The following is a 23,634-nucleotide window of genomic DNA, read 5'->3' on the forward strand; positions in this document are numbered from 1 at the left end:
AGTACCTAAAAGGGGCTTATAAAAAAAGGAAAAGCTACTTTCTACATGGGCAGATAGTGACAGGACAAGGGGAAATGGCTTTAAACTAAAAAAGGAGACATTTATATTAGATATTAGGAAGAAATTTTTTACTCACATGTTGCCTGGAGAAGTTGTGGATGTCATATCCCTTGAAGTGTTTCAGGACAAGTCGGATGAGCTTCTGAGCAACCTCATCTAGTGGAAAGTGTCCCTGCCTATGGCAGGAGGATTGGAACTAGATGACCTTTAAGGTGCCAAATCATTCTATGACTCTATGTTTCCATGACTGATGTTAACCTGATAGATCAATACGTTTCTGATTTTTGGTAAGTCTTTTTTGTAAAGATGAATTGTCTTTGTGTTTTTCCAGTCACCCATAATTTCTTTAGTACCTAAAGATACTTCTGACAGTTTAAGGATTTCATTAACATGTCGTAGCATAAGTACTTCATCAGCTCTCACTAATTTTAATGGGAAATAATGTATCTAAATATGATGTCTAAGCTCTCCCTATTGTAATCTGACTTCCACTTCCTCTATTAATGATATTAGTGACTTTTTAAAGGAAGACTGAATTGGAAAAGGTATCAAACTACTTCCCTTACCAAAGTCATTGGTTGATACCTTATAGTTCCTTTTCTTTTCTACCAATCAGTAAGACACTTAATTTCTTGGTCTTCCTCCTATAATGAGTTTTGGAATTATTGTTTTGTTTACATATTTGAAAATGATAAAGGTGTCACTGATTAACAATAGCCAATATAGTGCTGGATTTGCAAAGCTGGGGTCATTAAATGTTTCTGATATAAAAATAACAATAGAAGAAGAAACGTAAAGCATCATTTGAAAATCAAGGGAACTTGGCAAGTGATACCTTTATCTAAAGGTTCCAGTGGTATCAGAATACCTATATGACTCTTCAAAGAATGAGTATGACAGTAGTGTGGGGGAATACCATATTCCTCCACGCCCTGTGCATGTAGAGACCTCTTGGAACACCTGCTGAGGGCCGATACCTGGATGTTTGCTGATGTACCAGCACATTTATTGCTGCAGCAATGAGACACTTCTACTGCCTGTCACCTGTGAGCAAACATGTTCTTGAAAGCTATCCCCAGGTGCACCTTGCACTATGCTTCCATATTCACTGTCTATACTGACAGGAAATTCACTTCTGAAGGCAGCTTTGAAATGCCCCATGCAGAATGTAGTGAATGCATGTGAAAACCAATATAGTGTGCATCAAATTAATAAAATCAATTTATTTTACTTTAAAAATAATTACAAACGGAGGAAATCAGCAAAGATTGTGTGCAGTATGGCATGAAACTGAAATTAAATGGTCTTCTTGCAGGAATTATTTGTCTAGTATGAGGTGACCACCAACAACTGGTATTGCCGTTGCTAGGAGCTATCAAAAGAAATGTCACTCTTCACAGCAAGTGATGAAATTTGACATATGGCATCAAAGGATCATTAAAACTACACCTGCTGCAGAGGAACTTGTGTCTTTTAGGAGACTTTCAAGCAGAAAAGGTTATTCCAAGAATGTAAAAGGGTAGACCTTATTTTCTTTATTTCTTAATAGGTAATTAAGAAGCAGTAAAAGTAAGAAAGATGGTCAGAAAAAGCATACAAAGGAAGATTCAGACTTCTTACTTTTAAATGTTTTATGAAGGAAAATAAGAAATTACCAAGAACATTTCTTTATGGAGTCCACAATAACACAGTTGATGATAAATCATTAATACACATAGCTGGAAAGGTTCACTATCTTTTCTCAAAGTTCAGTACTGTATTCTCCAGCTATTGCCTTAATGAAGCTGTTCCTTTACTTTTGATAGCATTTTAAAGTGTAAGTATTGAAGATTTTGGTCAGAAGCTTGAAACAGTTTGATATTCAGTTCATCATATACACACTGAACTATGTATAAGAAAATTACTGTTGACTTCAGCAGAAGTCAGCACTTCACTTTCCGAGTTACCACAGAATTTACACTTTAGAAGAACTCTATTTCAAAGTAATGAAGATTTCTGTTGTAATTATACTTGTGATTTTATTCCTGAATTAGAATGGAATTTTCATATCTTCTCCCATATTTCAGCTCATATAACTCTTACTCTTGCTTCAGACAAATAAATAAACACATAAAACCTTGTTATTGCCTGTGCAGATTTCTTGGGAGTTGTTGCTAGAAATTAATGCACATAGAGAAAGGATTCAAATGAAGCTTTGCTGTAAAAGTGATTTTTATAAATTTACAATGTGCCCTTACTGGAAAGACTGAAAACCAAAAGAGTTTGAAAATATATTAAAAAAAAAAAAAAAAAAAAAAAGAACAAAAGAGAAAGAAATAGTGTTTATGTGTATTTAATGATCACACAGAAAAAAACCCTGAACTATTACTAATTATATTGGTTTGCTGAAATGGATAAAGTCACAAAATCTTTCATATTTTTGCCTCTTCTCTTCTGCATTCTCCATGGATTAGATGTCTAGGGACTCCCAAAGTGTGCTTTATTGCTAGCTCTGCCATAAGCTCCTAGGTAGTTGTGGCCAGATCATTGCCTCTGCATTTCATTTTACCAGTCTGCAAAATAATGGTAGTGTTACTAAAAAAGTATGAGGTATTTCTATTGGTGTTTCTATTTAACTCCTTTAATCTAATGTATTTTGAACCTTTCCATGGTGAACATTACATATGTTGACTCTGTTAACATATACATTCTATAGTGACTGATGGAGGTTCATAGATTCATAGAGCCAGACAATGACTCAAGTTGGAAAGGACAATAAGAGTCATCAAGTCCAATTCACTACTCCTTGAACAAGCATAGATTTGCATAACCATAAAAGATTTCAGTTTTGTTTTAAATAACCTTAATTTTCAATTCTGACAATAAATGGGAAAAAACAATACAGTGTTAAAAATTTGTGCAGAGCAAGTAGATACGAAAGCTGTTGAACAATGTATCTGCTGATCTCACATGACCCAAGATTTCAATTTTTGGCATGGATTCCAACAAGTCTTTTACCTCATTTATTTTTGTTGTAAAGTAAGGTGAGCTACCTTTATCAAGATGACTCAAAATCATGATTTATTATATAACATTTCTATCCACAGCCCTACAAGATAATAATGATGAAGCCACTAAGAAAAGAGTTGATTTGCACAATTCTGCTTTCTAACAAAGAAAACTAAGTTTGATTTTTTTCCATTAATCAATTTTAAGTGCTGGATTTCAGATAGTGACATTAAAAAGGGAGAGAGTGGGGCCTAGTTCTTAGAACTGCTTCAGAGTCAGAGTTTGCAAAGTCAATCTTTAGCTAGAACAGACAAGGATTTCTATGTAAGACTTTCTACTATATTTTGTTCTGTTCTTCAGGAAACTAGAGAATAAGAAACAAAGTTTCTCAAATCTGAAGCAGCTTATCAAAAATCCAAGGGATATACAGATAATTTTGTCACAGTAGTGGTAAAGGAAGTTTTAGCTTGATTTTTCTCTTTTATAATAGGAAAATATAGAGTTACAGAAAGTGATTTGTTAATCATGCTCTTGGAGCTAATTTACAATGAAGACGTGAACTTAAAAAACATGCATTCCAATGACATGAGTGGAATAGGAATGATATGACTGAAAAAGGCTACAAAAACTTTTTCAAATGGCTTGAGTGAATATGCTGTCTGGGTTTAAATCCAAACATAGGGGAAGAGTATATTAAAAGAATGCATAAAACTCTAAGTGCAGCGTGTATTTTATAGTATTTCCTTCAAACAGCATTATTTCAAGGTCAGAATCAGCTACAGCCCAATAAATAAGTAATCTTGAGCACTTATGTTATGATTAATAAAGGAACATCTATTATTTTCTAGTTTAAACCAAGCACAGACTAGGAAATAAGTGACCAAATTTGGAAATGCACTGTTATAGATACCGTGCAACTCAGATAAAGGAGGAAGATTTTTGTGTCCTGCAGCCCAGCAGTGCAAAAGGGTCCCACAGCAACAAGGCCTCCTTGTTTAGTGTTTGCTGTTTCAGAGAGCCACCCTGAGAAAGCTGCAAATATGTTTGGTGGGCTTGATTCTTCCCCCCTCCTCCCAATTTGGTGTGACAAAACCAGTAAAAATGTGCAGAACCAGTCTAAAAACCTTGTCACCACTCTGCCTTGGTTTTTCATCATATCACTGGAACTTGTGAGAATTTATTAATATGTGTCCGTTCAGTGCTTTGAATAACAACTGTATCTTTGAGATTAACATGCTTATAGATGAAAACCTCATACATATGTTTTTAGGTAAATTCTTCTTTCTGCATTCAAATTAACCCTGATCTGAGCTAAAATTCTGAAAATTACCATCCCAGTCCATTTTGGATGAATCTGCTGGTAACAAAAAGGCTGGTAGTTCAAGAAAACTGTTTTACAGATATCTCTCATTTAATTTTCTTTCACTTTGCTTCATCAGTATTCCTGACTGTGATTCAAGAGCAACTAATTCAGAGATTAACTGTGAAACCTAGATGTATGAATTCATAAATTTATTTTCAAACCTACCAGGAAGAATGTTAATTCCAAAGACAATTGGTTTTTATTGGAAAGTCCAGTAGGTCTACTGGAAGTGAACATCAATTAAGCCTATTTGAGGGTCATGAAATTGTAATAAATTTTTTATTAATAATAATCAGATTTAAGTTTTAAATTGAACTAATGAAGAGATGGAAAATCCAAAACCTTTATTTTTCTCATGATCCACCCAGTATTGCCAGATGTTGTTTCTTCTTTCCTTCCTTTTTCTTCCTTTGAACAGTTAGTTCATTTTATCCATATCTTCTTTTTTGTTAGTAATCTACCTTTCACTCAACCACATGATTATGTTTGTGTCTATGTGTGCTTTATGCAAATTCATTCATTCAGCTGAATCCCAGCATTTGTACAGGCAATGTATCATTATTCTATATTCTAAAGGACACAACATGTAAGTAGTGAGACTATGTATTAGTGGCTTTCCCACAAAACAAAATTTCATGCAAGTTTCTTTTTCAGGGTAGTCGTAATGTCGAGAAATTGAGTATGTAGAAACAACAACTTTTTTTCCTCTGATTAATGAGTAAAATTTAAAACTAAACACCACATTTAAATTTTCACTAAAGGCAGAAAAAGATACTTTGCACTATTAAATTCAGCTTTTATTGTAATTAGCTACAAGGGGAGGAATTGATTTTAAACCTAAAATACTTGTCTAGCTTTCTTACCAGTATGAGCTTAGATATTCACCTGTTTTTTTGGTTGGGAGGTTTTTTTAAATGTATTTTAGATTGACACTATCATTTTCAAACTGCTAGTTTCAATTGCATCCGTAAGTCACTTGAAGTTTGGATGTCCAGGAGGGATAAATACAGGAAATGGTGTGTAAAATTCTGAAATGAGTAGTAACCTTTTCTTCCACACACATAGGTATTAATGTCTGCAATGGAAGTTCTTCAATAACTGTCTCCAGCAGTACATCATGGATACTTCTCTGAAATACAATAAATTGCATTTCCTAAATTATGGCTATAATCAGGGCATTGGAGTTCTGTTCTTTTCATCACAAGTTTTGTATCTCAGTGGTTGATAGGCTGGTGGCTCTCATTAAGGTTGGATTACATCTATCTGTATTATAATGGCTTTACCTCTTTCCAGAAATATCTGCAATGAAGTCACATGGAAAAAAAATCCATCTGTAATACAGACTTTTGCTATTATGGTAGACTGATACAACTATCAAGTTATCAATTTTGAATGTTTATGTTTGTTTATCACAAAGATCTCTTAGTCTTTCATGACTGATCTGCACTAAAATAAGGAGAGGTAAACAATAGTCAGTAAAGTATAATACATTGTTGACAGATCTCAATGTGTACAATGTTTAGTGTCCTGTCCCAGTTCTGAGATAGAAATCATGAAAAAGGTGAATCTTCATTGTGCTGAAGTCAAGTCCATTTTTAACTTGATGAAAATAAAGAAAGAACCCCAGGATCTGAAGATCGGAGATAATACCTTTTTATGAAAACCTCATTTTCCGTTGGATAATGAACCCACATTTTGGTTTGTATTTCTCTTCTAGTATCTTCATAGTTTCTGTTATTGCCCTTTATAGTATCTGTGGGGTTTTTTTGTTTGCAGACTAGTTTCAGTTGTGTTCTCTGAACCCAGCAACTGCATAGATAAGAATATGAGAGCTTACCATCTCATAAGAAGTCCATATACAGTGGGAGAAAATATTAGCTTCTTTTGCTCGTGGTTCCCAAATACAGTAAATTAATGACCTAGAAACATAGTTTCATTTGTTCTTCTTTGCAGCATTTAGTTACAGGTACATAGTAAACATTATGTCTACTCTGACTAATAGTGTCATTATGGAAACTTCATGGCATTTCTTAAATTTCCATTATTGCATCCCATTACTTCCTCATCACACTAGCAAATACTTGCTAATACAGTCTTCAAAAATATGCAATGAAAATTTGGGTGCCTAAGCATACATACCTTAGTGATACGTGTTAAAATTAAAGGCACTAAAGCTCCAAACTTTCAATATATCAGATTAGCTGTCAATAATAGTGCATTCTTGGATTATTTGTACATAATGGTTTACTTATGTTAAGTTTTAGGGGTTTTTTCGCAGGTTTCATGAAATCTTTCAAACATTCCATTATTTCACTTTGCATATTGGTCTACATGCTTTTCATCTTATCGCTCTTCAGCTTCTGGGGTTTTTTTAAAGATTATTTGCAAGGATTCCTACACCTACTCAGCAGAAGGAGCAAAATTCGTTTTATGCACCTTTTACAACAGAATCCCAAAATACAATGGTTGATTAGGGCATTAGTGTAGGCTGAAAACATAAACCCTATTCTTTATTGCTATTTGTATGAGATGGCCTAGAAGAGCAGTTTCAAATTACTACGATACCAGAAAAATTGATTGATACATGCCAGTGAGAACATCAGTTGCTATCTTTCAGAATATTTAACATGGATATTTCAAAAGCACAGAGAATATTTTGGCAACTTTATCTACTTTAAAACAGCTTCTCCATCTGGCTACAGTTTGATTACACGTTTCAAATATGGCAGTAAATTTTAATATGTTAGTATGAAATGTAAGTGATGCCACAGCTGGTAATGACGAGTTCACATAGTTTGGCTGTTTAACTTTCATCATGCTAAATAGCTTACTGCTTTAAGACATCCTACTTTAGAAACAAAGAAGAATAGTATTTCAATTCTAATGTGAAACTTCTCTGTTTTAAATGCATCATTCAAAACTATATTCAGTGTGAGTGTTGTGGCAGTTGCTACTAACTGTGAGCTGAAGTCATGCTTGAACATTTCCCTATCTTTTCTTTTGAAGTTTATTCCATCTGAAAATTTCCCAAGTAAGCAAAGAACCTATATTTGAAGAAACCGAGGCAAGGTTGCTTTGAAATTAAATTAGTGAGTTTCTAGCAGTTAAAATCTCTCTGCATTATCAATAATCCTTCTTGTCTTCCCTTTTCATAGAACAAATTAAAATAAGAGGGAGATTTATTTAGAAAGTAAGGAACACTTGCATTCTTTTTGGCTCTTCTAAACATGTACTGGAAAAGAGTCACTCTATCAAGGCAGGACCAGAACAAGGGACTAAGATATGAGATTGGAAGACTTTAGGAGGCAATATCACAGAGGTTAAGCTATGTCGTCTAGTGAGTTTTATTAGCTTTGCTGTTGCATATTTATGAAACTTCATCTTCATTAAATGGGTAACCATGTAATCCTAGCACCATTTTAGGTCTGAAGTTACTTAATTACTGAGAAGAACAATATTAGTCTATCATATTCACTTCTGAATATCCTTAGTTGGGAAACTGAATAATTTTTGATGAAGGAGAACTGGAGCCCACTCTGAATTCTGCAAGGATGTTCTAAAACCTTCAGGTTACAGGTGAAATATTCTTACCATGGTCAAAACCAGAAACAAGGAATGAGCTGAAAAAGTATTTTTATAGATGAAAAGGATTTGATGACTTTGGTTACCAATTCATGAAAGATATTGTAAAGAAAGAAACTACAAATTTTTACTGTAATATTTCTATAACATAACAAAAATATAAACTTATCCAATCTCTGTTCAATGGTGTATGTAATCTTTCCTTTTAAACAACTGAAAAAGGAATCTATTCAACTTTGAAGAAATTGCAAATTTACTTCCATTCTGAAATGGAGACAAAGACATGTTTTCTATGTACTGTCATATCTGGTGAAATATATTACCCTCCATCAGAATTATTCTCAGTTTCCTTTATTGATACAACATATCAACTGTATATAACTATTTAATTTTTCCCAGCTGTATTCTTTGAAACTGTAAGCCACTACACTGTCTACAGCACTGTCATAGTTAATCCTTCCCTAGTATATTTTCTTGTGATTTTGAAACCATCTTTTACTTTGTTTGAGATCTGAACCTCACAGATCATTGTCAAATAGCAGTGAATACAAAACAGTAGTGAGTACTCCTGAAAAGGTAGAAGTACCTTTGTACCTTGATGCCTGTTGATATTTTATCGTTGTCACTAAAATCTTTAGTAAGATTGAGTAATATCAGTGTTCCTGGCACTAATGACCATTGAATTTTGAGAAGTATCTGATTTGATTTGTTTTATTGAAAGGTGCAGTATCTTCATGTGTTATAGGATGCACTCCTTAGGCAAACGGCTCACTTTGACATTCCTTTGAGCTATTCAAGATTTGAAGCCTTAGTTAAAGGACCATTTGTTTCTGAGTGTGACTCTGCTTCAACATTTTTTCTCATCACTGTTAAATCACCAGTTATTTCAATCTTTTAATGACCCAAATAATGTGATGGTTTTTTTAATATTTTAAAAACACTGTGGATAACCTTGCTCTGTGCACACTTTAGTGTTTTAGCATAGGAAAGCTTGGCAAGGTGGTTGCTGTCAAGCAAAGCTGAGGAAAGAAAGGTTGGTCCTTCAGCTACTTCTTTTGGTTTCTAACGCCAAGAAAGAGGGGGAGACTTTATTCATTGTCAGAGGAACCAAGACTTCTGCAGAGTTAAAAAAAATTCAAGAATATTTCTCATAGTATTTTTTTAAAGATCCTTTGGTTAAGACTGTTCTGTCATAGGTTGTCATCACAGTATATTTTCATTTATATGCAAAGAGAAGACAGGAAAATGTTCAATTTAATTCTTCATACTATGGATGAAAAATAAATTCTCATGAACTAGAGATATTTCTCTATGTGCTGAAAAGATAAAATGAGGACAGAGAATTACCTCAGAATGGGGAATAGTTTTTCTTACTTCAGAAAAGTTGATAATCCTGAATTAAGTCAGTGATTTACTTGTGCTACTTTTTGTAACATAACAAAGATTTTTTTAGCCACTTGATAAGACATTATTGTACAACACTTTCAGAAACAATTTCATACACTTAGTAATACATTCTATTTTTCTGATGTTAATTCTTATAAAAGAACTTCAAAAGTACTGTTGAAATTAAGAAAAATATTGAGATCTAAAAAAAACCACCAAAACCCAAAAAACACCCATACAAAAACAATGCCAGATTCCTCAATATCAAATTAAAACTACCCAGCTGTTAATACTGCATTCATAGAAAGCTACAAGATTTTTCTATAGATTTATATGGCACTGTGAGTATACATACCATATTTGTGATATTTATGCTTTTCTCTGAGTGATGAATGAGTAGCTTTCTGCCCAAATGTTTTATCTGTCAAGTACTGTTGTTCTTGAATAAATGTTAACTTTGTCCAAGTAGTATTATGGTCACTTTGTTATTCAGATTTTATCTGAAAGATGATGTCAGTTTTTGCTGTTTTCTTTTTGTTTCTGAAAACTGAATATCATTAAGGTAAAAATACTATGGACAAAATAACACTGTTTTGCTGATAAACATACTATAGAAAGCAAAATACATAGTTTTAAATTCATGTCTTACTACAGATTTTAAATGGGGAAAAGAAACTCAAAATACAATGAGAAAGAGATGTTTTAAATTCTTTTTTCAGGTGTAAGTCTGTCTCATAGGGTTAGAAAAAAACAAGTTTTAGATTTGCACTAAAAGTCTCAAAACCAAAGTAAATATAATGGTTGATGGTGTCTCAGATGCCTGGAAAAAGCTTAAAAAGATATTTCTAGATTGAAGTGGAAATTTCAGGTATCTTTGAATACTCTTTGGGTTTTTTTCAATCAAAACTTTGGTTAAAATAAATGAAAATATTGTATTTCTAGAGGTCAAAAGGATACAGTTGACAGCACAGCAACTGAAAGCAGGGTTATTTAATTATGAAACTGCAGAAACTGAGAACACTTTAAAATTGAATTTTATGAGTTGTGAAAACAAATCTTTAAAATTCCAAATCAATAGAATAAATTTCCGAGATTAAGAGAAAGCATACAGGGTTGCAAGTAAGTGTCATAATTAAGTGTTATAAAAGAAATTCTCAGTCCTTGTTTGTGTAGAGATGTAGAAAAGCAACATTCAAGCAGTAGGTGAAGAAGTAGTTCCAGTAGCTACTGTGAATTACTTTAGTTTCAAGGTAGGTTAAGTTCTCTAATTTTGCCTGGTTTTCATAAAACTTAGAAAAGTTGCAGCTTTCTGCATAATAGAAATTTCCTCCCACTAAAAACTGTCTGAAATATTATAAAATCTTCCAAGTGAAAAAAACTATACGTAAACCTCCTCCATATCTGAAATAGAATTCTTTAAGTTGTTGGTTGCTTGTCAGGAATACTTCTTTCAGTTTTGCTTTACCATGCAAACCAAGTAGGGACCAGGAAGATGAATGCTGAGGTGTTCAGCCATTAACCACTTCTTGCACTAACCCTCATGCTGAGTAGTAAATGAAAGAGATGAGTGCCTTAGATCCCTGTATTTTTTAGGGTTTGGCATCATATTGAAGCTGGGTACTGGAGGATCCAAGGGGTTAGTACGCAACTTGACCTCCAGCCCTTGTTGTCGTACATTTAATATGGAAACTGAACTCTGGAAAGCAAATGTGAAATGATTGTTTCAACTTTCCAGCTGAAAACTTCAGTTGTACAAAAAGCTATTCTCTTCCACGAATAATTTCACCTGAAACAGCTAGACCTACCACTTCTTTCAGACAGTTTATCTGACCACACAGAAAGTCTCTCTCAGTCCAACTTCTCCATATTGTCATGAAGTATTTTGCTTGTCGAAGGGAAAGTTTGGAAAGTTCTCTCAGTGCAATACATAAAAGGCACCATGTAAAGTGAAAATAAAGTCAGTAAGGTCAGAACTCCATTAGGTGAAAAAAAAAAATGAAATGAGATCATTCAGGAAGACTGAATCAGAAGCAACTGCTTTGTCAGGCTGCAGCCAGTTTCTATATATTTTTATTCAGTAGATTCAATACACATAAACAAACTTCGGCTGAAATCAAAACTGAAGTTGACTCTTTTTTTCCTGCTTTACAAATGGAATTTCTAATATTTGGAGGGGGAAAAAAGTTAGGAAGGGTAATACAATATTTATTTCTAGATACAGAAACTCATATCATATTGTTGATTAAGCCACAAGACCATTTATAAATAAAACTGTTTTAAAGTGAAGGTCAGAGATAGCCTAAGCAAAAAATTAATATCCTGGATTAAAATGTTAATGTTCTATCTTAAATGCAAAGAAACAAATGCAATCTGTTATGCATTTTCTTTAATCTGAAACAGAAAGAAATCTTTAGGGAGTAGGGTTTGAAGATTCTGAACACTTGAACTTCTGCAATCTTGAGGGAGTTAGACTCAGATTTTTAAAGAATATTTGTGACTCTTTTCTTTCAGGTAAATTATACCAACTCAGGAAAATTGTCACATATTAGTTATAGTTTCCTAGCATCCCTGAAAACTAAGACTGTAATTATTGAGACTGAAATTGTGGAAATTACTCCTGGGAATTTAAAAGCCATATTATGACAGAATAAAACAATATCCCATATGCAAAAAAATTATAATTATATAAGCATAAGATTTTATGCTTGCAGTCAAGTTCAGACAACTTGTGTTTTCTGAACACAAGATATAAGTAGTTATTTTATGGCGTGTAGTTTTATCTGTAAATTTTAACACCTCCGTCAGTAATTGTACCTGGATATTTTTTTTACATTGTCAATCCATTTGCAATACTGTGGGCATGGAAACAGATATCAAAATGTTCTTATGCTTCTAATATCATTGTTTGTGCATTTCGTAGATTGTATATTTTATATGTGTCCAATATGTATAAATAGTATGGATAATTTGGCAAAGTGTGGTGAACATCTTTCCAACTGGCTCACCTCTTTATCACCTATCTTTGAAGCATCCTCCTTTCTCTGGGATATGAGAGTTCATATGTCTCAGTTCATATGAGTTACTGTGTTAATGGGGGAATCTACAGTTCACTGGATGTCCTCTGTAAGAATTGGACATCAAAAAGGATCTTTTGTGATTTTTCTGGTTTGGGGAAGGTGTTCCTGAGAAACTAGGAGGTAAGACTTAAAGATACATATGGCTTCAGAAAATCTAGTTTGTAAAACTGGGTACCAGAAATTTTATAGATTTTAATAAGGATTTTTTTTTAACCTTGGTTTCCTTATAGCTGAAGTCTGAAAACAAAACCTGGGCAGCAAGACACTGTAAAATGAAACATCCAGGATGTATTAGGGAGATGGCTGTAGGCCAAACATAAGTGATGTCAAATGCCTTCAGCCAAAAAGTAGGACGAAGGTTTATCTCAAATGCCTGTCAAATTGCATCATTACATTTATCCCATTCTATAGCACTGCCTTTATAGTGATATTTCAGTATCTCTGACGTGTTGTTTGTTTCTCAGGATTTTACCTTGTCACATAAAAAGTGTTCTTCATTGTTACAGCCCTGCCTCTCCCTGCCCACAGCCCAGCCCTCCTCCCATCCCATCCACAACCCAGCCCCTCATTGCAGCTCCCTGGGGATGGCAGCTCCTGCCATAGTAAGATCCCAGATGGGCTGATTTCCTGCTCCCCACCATCCTATTGTGCCTGATCGCAGGCCCACCCGTGCACCTATGTCCCAACACACCTTGGACCATTCCAATTCCCAGGCAGGTGCCCAGTGCCTGGAGCTGGGTCTGCTTCTGGTGCCCTGGCCCCCAGGGTGCCACCCTGCTCTTGCTGCTTTCTACGACCCATCTCTTTTTCCCCAGTGAAAGTTTGTGAAGTCATCTTTTGCAAGAAAAGCAAACCACTAAAGTCCTAAATATCTTTGCTAGGCAACTTCTGCCAGCTGGGAGGGGCTGTGTGTCCACTGCTATGCCAGTGCTGCAATGTATTTCCATATTCATCAGCATTAAACAATATGTCATCTACTACTTATTTTATTTACTGTATTCAAGAGGCCCAAGATATTCTTTTCAAAGAAAACAAACAACCATCTCTTAAATGAATCAGCGCAGGCCATGGCATTCTATTATCAAAGCAAATACACTTTGAAAAAAAGACATGGTACAACAAAAATACAGGAAATAAAAGATGTAGATTTCTAAACAAAGTGGCTTCACTGAACAAACCAACCTGGCTTAACAGATGCAAAGTACATAATAAGAAGGGCAGAAAAGTCTCTTAGCTTGCCTGTTCTCATTATCCATCTTTATGCTGGTTTGAAGATTTTTGAAAGCAAAAGGAAAATGCAAAAACTTAATTGTTCGAGACACAATAATGATATTGATTTTTCATTAAGATGCACCCCCTATTGAGAAAGTCACACTCCCCTCCTCTTCCTGGTGTTTCAGATTTCTTCTTTCCTCTCCATCCTGGATTTATGAAAATGATTATGAGAAACTCTGAAATCTTGACTTTTTTTTTTTTCACATTTATTGGAATTCCATTTTGCTCCAGTTATTCAAACTGCTATAATAATTTTTTCTGGTTGCATATAAGGGGGCTAAGTCACAAAGTATTTATGTCCTAATAAACATAAACCAGAGCTTTTGCATTCCACATGAATGATATAGCACATGTAGAGATTTTTTCAAAATAAATTACTTTCTTTCTAGATAAATTAGTTCTTCTCTACTTAGTTTTTCATAATATACCAAAAAAACCACTACAAACCCCTAAAAAATGTCTTATCCTACTTTACATCCTATGTTCTAGGCATCTATTTAGAACCTCTTTGGAAATTTAAGAATAGTTTCTGGTTTTTTAACCAAATCCTACTCTACATGGCATACAATTTCTGGGTTCCAAATAATCTACAGAAAACAAAGCAAAAAAAATGGGCTGTTACTTCATTTCCATTTGATTTTTCCTGGCTTGAATTCTCAGAGTTTAGTGAGACTTTATCTTGCCTGAAAATTTATCGGTGGCAGTAACACTAACTTGTGAGGAGAGACAAGAGGAAATTCATATTTTCATTTTTCTCAGCCTTCTCATCCGTTCAGCACTAAGGAAAGAGAACTGGCTTTCCAAGTCCATTATTATTCTAGCTTGCATAAATTTAAAAAGCAAAATCATCTTTTCTTATTCTTTCCCCAACCTGCTCCGATAAGGGCACAATATAGTCCAAAATGCTGTTGACAGTGAGTTTTGTGCTACATGAGACTCCTAGGAAAAATTAGCATTCCAACAGGTCCACTATTTTATTACTGTTACATTTAACGTACGGTCACTACTGCTGTATGTGGGACTCATATAGTTTCCAGAACCAATTCAGTGAGACCTCAACTTGAAGTAAGACATTACTAATTGCAAATTATCTAAGGCCTTGCTGTGTAATACTGATGTGAGACTGAGATGGCTGTTCTGACACTTCTGTAAAAAAAAAAAAAAAATTAAAGGGCTTGTAAAGTGCAGAACTTTATAACAAATTAAGTGAGGAATTCTAAAAAACAAATGTTAAAGTTTTAAACTGATATTTTTTGCCTATAATTTAGTTGGAATGCAGTTTTATACTTGCTCTAGTTTAAACTAATTCTAGCCTAATTCTAGTGAAAGTGTATGCTGTTATAAGGTAGGATTGTTAGAATATATCTCAAATTCTTGGCATATTTGTTCATCATTATTAATGTCTTCGGTTCACACGCAATCATTCTTCATCCTTGTACAGGGTCACCTAAGTACACCTGTGTGTTAAGGGATTCCAGTAAAACTTTGCATTTACACAGATTTTATGGCATTTAAAATAACTTTGGTAAAATAATTTCCTTCCATGTTTTTAGTGTTTTGAGTATTACCTTAAGTAAACAGAGTTTTTCTTTGGGAAATTCTACCAAAATATAGGGTGCCATCAATTGAGGAATAACTGTCCAAGAGAAATAAGTGAAACAATTGTCAGTAATTTTAGTGGATCCAAGATTTTACTTTCATAATTTTTTTGGCATTCAATTCTGTAAATAAATAAATAAATACATAAATAACCACAACTTTTTTTTCCCCCAGAAAAATAAATTCTAGTGGTTTTATTTGAGGATATCTTTTAGTTTTGGAAAATTATAATTCGTAATTCTATGAGTTGTAAAAATACATATATCCAGCTGCAGATTTTTATAAACATTTTGTAAAACATTTGAGATATGAAATACGTGTGATGGATGAGCAGTTGGCTCATGGGCTGGGTACAAAGGGTTACAGTAAATGTTACAGTACTGTTACATCAGTCTGGTGACTGAGCACCAGTGGGGTTCTCCTGGGTCCAATCTTAGGGCTAGTGTTCTTCAACGTCTTCATGAATGGCTAGGACGCAGGACTTGATGGTACTAAATTGGGAAGACCTGTTGAATCCCTTGAAAGCAGAGAGACCCTGCAGAGAGATCTAGAAAAACTAGAAGACTGATTAATCACCAATCACATTAAATTTAACAAATTCCAGATTCTGCACCTCGGATGGGGCCATACCTGAACCTGCATACCTTGGATGTGTGAACAGATTGGGTGATGAGATGCTGGAAAGCAGCACTGTGGAAAGGCACAGCACCAAGCCTGACAGAGTTCAAGAAGTATTTGTACAATATGGTTGGGCACATGGTGTGACTCAGGGTCTGTCCTGTGTAGGGTCAGGAGCTGGACTTTGATCATCTTTGTGAGTCCTTTCCAACTCAGGATTCTATGATTCTATTAAATTTTTAAAGAACAGCAAAGACAGTATAAGCAGAATTGTATGTCTGGTTTTAAAGCTGATACCATAAAAGAAAAATGTAAACAGTATTTATAACCATTTTTATATAACCATTTCTATGGATAGACAGGAAACACTATGTTTGGTGCTTGGTTTTGTTTTTTTTAAGCATGTGTTTCTATATATTTTTTATTCTACTACAAATGAATAATGTTATATTTCACCCTTTCTGATTTCACTGATGAGTTGTGTCAAATATATACTTATTATTGTGTATTTCAGAAATAAAATTAACCAGATACTAAAAAAGAATCTCAATATACTAAAAAAAAAAAAAAAATTCTGTTTTCATTTTCTTGTCATAGAATCAGAGAATATGGTAAGTTGGAAGGGACTCAGAAGGATCATCAAAGTCCAACTCTCAGCCCTGCACAGGATCATCTCCAAGAGTCACACCACATGACCAAGAGTCGTGTTCAAACATATCTTGAACTATGTCAGGTTTGGTGCTGTGACGACTTCTCTGGGGAGCCCATTCCAGCACCCAATCACCCTCTGGGTGAAGAAACATTTTCTGATATCTAACATAAACCACCCTTGACACAACTTCAGCACATTTCCTTGGGTACTGTTGCTGGTCAGCACAGAGAATAGATAGACAGTTGTAACTGTTATGACCCAGTTACTTTTTCATGCCCTTTGATATAAACCATGTATTTTTTAAACAGAAAAAAAAAAAAAGAAAAAAAAAGAGAAGATAAAGAAGAAAAATAATAAAAGTATTAAAGTGAAAACAGACAAATAAATAAAACTTACAAGCTTCTTTCTTTTTCATGCCATTGAGATGCAATTCCACCCTTCATTTGTCTGTTTCTATTTGAGTCACCTTTAAGATCACTTCTTGAAGTACAGCTGAGAAAAACACCTTTAAAAAAAAAATCTACCTGTATTCACACTACATATTGACTGCATTTCATTTCCATTATTCTGTATCACAACGGATGTTTTTATGGAAGCCTAATTTCTTTGTTTCTGAAAAATTAATATGCTTTAGCTTCTTTCTCTCAGTTGAAATAATGATTCTTCCTTTGTGACATCGCTCTTCACTGTTGTGCTATGATTGATGCCACAATCTGAGATTCTGTCTTCAGCTGGGAATAAACAGTAGAAAGAGAAGGAATAATAGAGAACAAAAAGACTTAGTGTTTTCATCATCTTAGAATATTGTCAAGAAAAATATACAGAAATGAGATTTTGAGCTGAACCAGGATAACCTTAAGAAATTATAGGAAAACCTTACATATATCTTTAATGTAAATCTATAATGCAGATCTGTAAAGCAACTCCCTCACTGTTCAAGATGCCACTTGGTATTATCAGTTTCAAGAAATAATGCTCCAATTCTAATATTCATTATGATACTTCACCTATTTAATATCTGTTACTTCACGCAGTCTGTAGAAAATTCAGTGCAAAAGAACAATTCTGGAGTGACTCGTAACCTTCAGTACTATACACTTTAAACGAATGCACATATAATGCTCACTGTCTTCTCACAATTAATCACTAAAATCATCATCTTTTGTCAGGTCTGAGACTGATGTTAGATCAGTAAAAAATGACTCGTTCAGGCACATATAATAGGCTAGTGTTAGGGAAAGACTAAGAAAAATTAATTCAGTTGTAAAAAATTATCCAGTAAAATAAGATGGACTGAAATTGGACCTTCACTAATCCTGAGGGCCATTTTATGAAGTTTACTTTATGTGCTTCAACTTACTTTGACTATTTAAAGGAGATAAAAAATTTTAAAGCTCATGCTCAACGTATTAACAAGATGTATATTTATATCTAATAATAAAATACATATGATAATATAATAATGTGTTAATAATTATGTATATTTATTATATGTGTATTTATATTTTAACAATTCATAAATTAATATATATATTTAGTGTAAATTAATACATATACCTAATTGTCTAAATGTATATATATATAAACATCTTCACGTACTGAGTTCTTCTTTGTTGGTAATATAATTTCCTTTAAATATTCTTTATTCATGGTATTCTAGGACGGTTTAACTATATTTAGTCCCTTAAGAATGGGAATCTTTCCCAATCTTTTTATGAATAGCTTTTGGTTCTTTAAGAACAAGTATGATTTGAAAAATATATCTAACTTTATAAGTGCTCTAGAATTGTAATATAAGAGAATCTTGAATAAGTAAAATAAAGTGAATTGTAAGAATAATAAGAGAAATTTGGAAACTTGGAGAAAAACTGATAAGATATTATAATTCCCTTTGGGGATACTTTCTTAGTTTCTACAGAAGGATTGATTCATTTTGAAAAAAACCAAAAATAACAACAACAACAAAAACCAGTTGAAAATAAAAACATGTGAGTATAACACGTCCATAAAGGATAGAAATTATTTTGTTACCATGAGTAGAAGCAGGTCAGAAAATCTCTTTTCTAAATATCATAGTTCCCAAACCATTAATGGTCAGCAAAAAATATTTGTATTAACAGGGGAGGGCAATTTTATTTATGTCACACACACATTTTGGTAAGAGGGATGTATGTATCAAGAATTGGCAGTTGGAGAAGTAAAGATCAGAGACAATAAAAGATCATAGACAATAAAGGATCAAAGATAATAAAGTGAAGTGGAAAATCTTCCTAAAGCCATGTGATCATTGAACCAATGTGTTTTCACATTCAACAGAAACCTATGCAATTACAGTGAATAAACACAGAGCCATAAACAAAATAAGCCCTGTCTCATTTGTCTCTTTTTTTCTCTGTTGATTGTACTACAAGGGACCAAAAAAACCACAACTCAATTGTTAGGAAGTAAATGCTAAAGCAACAAGAGCATTGCAGATATTTACTTCTCATTGAGACTGAACTACTTCGCCAGCACTAAATAGTATGTCTCCTCTCATGAGAGGAGACACACACTAAGATGGAAGGAGATTGCATTAAATGGAAAAGAAGACCAAATAATGATCTGAAAAACATAACAAAAACCAAGCATGTAGTAGGTTTTCTTAAGAAAAAAAAAAAAAAAGAGTGAGAAAAGGCTTAGTTTCAACCTACACTTCTCACTGCTCCATAGGGTTGTTTTTAAACAAGGAACAAGTGAGTACTAAAATTAAACTGTAACCAAAATTCAGTTCACATATATCTGCAAAAGCAGATATCATAATTTTCCAAAATTATTTCAGAATACAGGACAAAGTCATACAATAAATTCAATTGTTATGTTCTCTGTTTTTTTGATAGTGTACAGAGGCCATTTGATAAGACATCACCAATGATGGTGAAAATCAATTCACCAATGATGGTGAAAATCTAGTCTATTACCCATGGAAAACTACATTAATAATAATAATATCTGTCAAATATCTTTCCATGAAACTAGGGAAAAGAAAAATCTGAATTTATCAGAAGTTATTGTTTTCTGCAAGATAGGTCTTAAAAAAATGAAGGCCTTAGCACCTGATGACATTTTGACAAGGAGAATATTAGTTACACTGTATATAAACACATCTTGATATTTTAGTTCTGTTCTAGAAATGATAATTACTAAAACGTTTCTTTAGTTCTAAACTGAAGTAGAAAGCAAATCATATTTCACCATGGAACAATAAAAAAATCTCTTGTTTTTTTGTAACAGCCCAAGGCTCTGCATGTCTATAGTACTACAGAGCAGTAATAAAGCTGGAAAGTGGTGGCACTAGCACTGATCGAAAATGAAGCAAATAATGCCAGCTGAACAGTTCAAGGGATATTTCTGGAAGCCGAATGTTGGAAGTGAAGAAAAGACCAAGCCAATTTTGGCCAAATGATTTGGCTTGTTTTAAACAGGTCACTACTGTGTTGTAAGCTACTTAACTGTGACACGAGATATAATCAAATTTATGCTTACAGTGGGAACTCTCTGTTTAAAGTGTCAGTGTGTGAATTTTCTATACACTGACTTAACACCCCAGATTTCTAATAGTGACTACCGCCTCACTTTCTCTGCTGCCCAGAAAGTAAACTCACTGCACACCCAGAATTCATAGCCTCTAAAGAAAAAAACCCAATAAATATGAGTCCCTGTTTTGTGAGCATTTGTAGTTAAAGTTTAATTGAAGTTATAAGGAAGGTGTCATATTTTTATATCACAACTCAGACTTACGTCCTGAAGGGGATCAGATAAGTCAATTTTCTAGAGGATAACAGAGAATACAGTTGTTATTTCCACTCTGTGCATAAATAGGGAGTTTTGCAATGAGAAAGATATTACTAAAATCATGGCACAATAATAGTCAGCGCACCTTTTTTCCTCCTGCTCTTTCAGGGACCTTACAGCTGAAATTTCAGTCCTTTGAACCTATCTCTGCTTTAGAGTAAACGGAATTTAACCCTCTGTTATTATGTCAAACAACTATGGATATGGAGAGCCCAGGAAAAAATTTTCTCAAAATAGATGTTGAGAGGAGAGCAAATTGTTATTCTGTTTCTGTAAGGAATGTAATCTTTTACATATATTCACTTCCTTTATAAACTATTGTCCATTACTCATTTATTTTCCTATTAATTTTTTCTATGCCATCAGAAAAACCATAACATGCTAGTTAAATGACCACTCCCTTCAACTGTGACCTCCCCCCCAAAAAATAACCTTAAATGGAAACGGGCTCCATCCAAAGAGGGATTTGTTCCTATTTAAAAATTTATCCTTTATTGATGCGAAATGAGAGACTCAACCTTCAAGAAGCATTCAACATTCAAATTCTAGGATTTCCCCTTAACTGCCTCCTGTGCAGCTCCATTTCCTCCTGATAACTGTGTTAAAATTAATGGAATATATAAGATCATCATAAATGACAAAATACTACCCTTGGAGTAAACACTGTTGTGTACAAAGAACTCTAAGTCAGCAGCCCGGTACCACTGTTTTCTATAGGATTACTGAGAAAAAATGTATTTTTCTGTAATGGAACTAACTGGTGCACAGATTGCAGGAAGGTGTGCACAGCATGCGGTACACATGGACGATGGGTCAGAGAAGAATCTATCCAGTTAACTCCTGGATCAACTCCAATTCCTTGGCACTTTGGACAGTCTCATATATAATGCAAGAAACTCAAATGAAGTCTGAATTGCAGAGTGGTAAATATATACTAATTACTATAGAGAACTGGAATTATATAGTTTTCTGATTTCCTGGGTAAAGTTCTCTTAGTTATTTTTTTTTAAAGTGCATATGAATAAATGATGCACCCAGAAGACCATTGTGGACTTCAATCTTTTTCTTTAATAACATGTAAAGGGCTCTTTTATTAAAAAGAAAAAAAATAGGCAGTATTGTAACTAATATATCAGAACGTCTCTGAAGAGGTCATGCAAATGTATCCTTCAAATGATCAAGTTGTTGCTAATACTTTCTCTAAAATTCAAATGATACATCCATGATAACAAGGATTTTTATTTTTTTCCAATGTACTCTCCTTCCTACTGTCACATTTCCTAGAGTTTCTGTTTTCTTCCTTTTCCAAGATGTTAAGTTCAGTCACATGATGGTTTTACTCTGAATTTTCACCATGAAGTAATAGTGGAACCGTCTAGTATTTGATTTTTTTTGTGTAACACTGACTGTCCCATTGATTCTCTGATGTGCTTTCAGAACCCTGCCAGATTCAGTTGTCTTCTGAAGGAATGTAAATGGCTTAAAGTATTGATATTGCCTGGTACAGTGGGGCGGAGGGGGTGTGTGTGTGGTTTCCTCACATTTTTGGGACTCAAAAAATGTATTCATATTATTGTTTAGTGGCCTTTCAGAAAATAATTTTTGCTTACTCCGAATTTTGGCTTGTATGTGCCCATTCAAGAAGAAAACTCTTTTCATACCATATTTTCTCCTCGGCCCTCTTATTATTATTACTTGGGATTGAATGATAATGGAGAATGAGATACCTTGGACAATTTATAGTACTATTATCAAATCAGAATCAAGATATTAATTACTTATGTGTCTAACCTTCTGGGAATTACAAACTTCTTCTAAAACACTGAGGAATTAAGTGTCCCCTTTATGGGTGAGTATGATTACTTCTGTTGATTAGATCCCGACTGATAATCAATTCTGATCTTATTGCAACTTCACTGAAATCACTGTTTCTTTTCAGTCATGACACTAAGTTTACCTTTCATCACATGGGAGTTTCCTTAAGGAAGAACAAAAGAAGACTGTGTTCTGTTTTACAACACAATTAGAGAAACCTTACTGATAAAAGAAAGGATAATAAAATCCTTGAACATTAACTACTTATTCAAGTCTCTTTTTATTAATGAAAGGGCAAATAATAACTCTTTTTTTCAAAATCATTAGTTTACATAGAAGAAAAAAGATGAAGACACCATTAAGTTAGCTAATTTAATGATCACACAATGAGAGACAAAAGGAAGTTACATCAAAATAGAAATCTAATTTTATTTTGTTCATTGTTTCTGTTTTATAACTTCAAGTCATTGTAGGCATGACATAATTTTCATTTTTGCAGGTACAGCTTGAGACCAAATGAAAAGGAAAAAAACCTCACAAAACAGGAAATGTAACACTAGAGAGCAGACAACTGCTTTGATATTTGCAACTCTCGAGGACCTATAACAATACAATAAAGTAATATGTAGTGTTAATCAGAGATGCAAATCACATCACACATTGGAACCTTTAGAACCCTTTAGTTTCGTCAAAGTTTTTTCAAGCTTTTTTTCAAATGATTTGTTGAGTTTTCTTGAAAGTCACTGGACTGTAATCCTGTGACATAAGATCTATAGACCCTAAATAACCTTCTGTTGTGACTGCAGTTTATATATTTTGTTTTCATGACAGAATATTTTTCTTTATTTTTTTTTTTTGTAATATGTAATTCACTTTAAATGTAAATAATACCCTCATGTATTCAGCTCATTTGCTTTTTGTCTGTGACTTCATATACCCAGCATATCTTGGCATAAAAACAGGAAAACATGTCTAGTTCCAAGAATTTTTCACTGTCATCATCACTAGTTTAGACAATTGCATTGGACTAAGCTATCTAGTATTGTCATCAGAAAAGATAAACCACATGGAAGCAAATGCTTGTTTTAGGTATGTCTAGAAAGATTTACTACATTTGATGATGCGTATTAACTTCTTTATTAAAGATTAGCCAAAAAGTAAATACTATCAAATTTTACTGCTTTCTAAAAGTCTGTGAATGAACTCACTTCTATCGATATTTCCTTCTGTCTTCCTTTTTCCTTTTATCCTCTCTCTTCACTTCTTTGCATTCTATTTCAATGCCTGTTTCCTTTTCTGTTGTTCTTCCCATTTAGATGTTTCTGCCTGAGCATCTCTCCCTGTCTTGCACTCTCCAAATTAATTTTTTTTAAAACTGTATAAAAGTA

Source organism: Myiozetetes cayanensis, unplaced genomic scaffold, assembly GCF_022539395.1.
Source record: "Myiozetetes cayanensis isolate MyiCay16 unplaced genomic scaffold, myiCay2020 scf1, whole genome shotgun sequence".
NCBI lineage: Eukaryota > Metazoa > Chordata > Aves > Passeriformes > Tyrannidae > Myiozetetes > Myiozetetes cayanensis.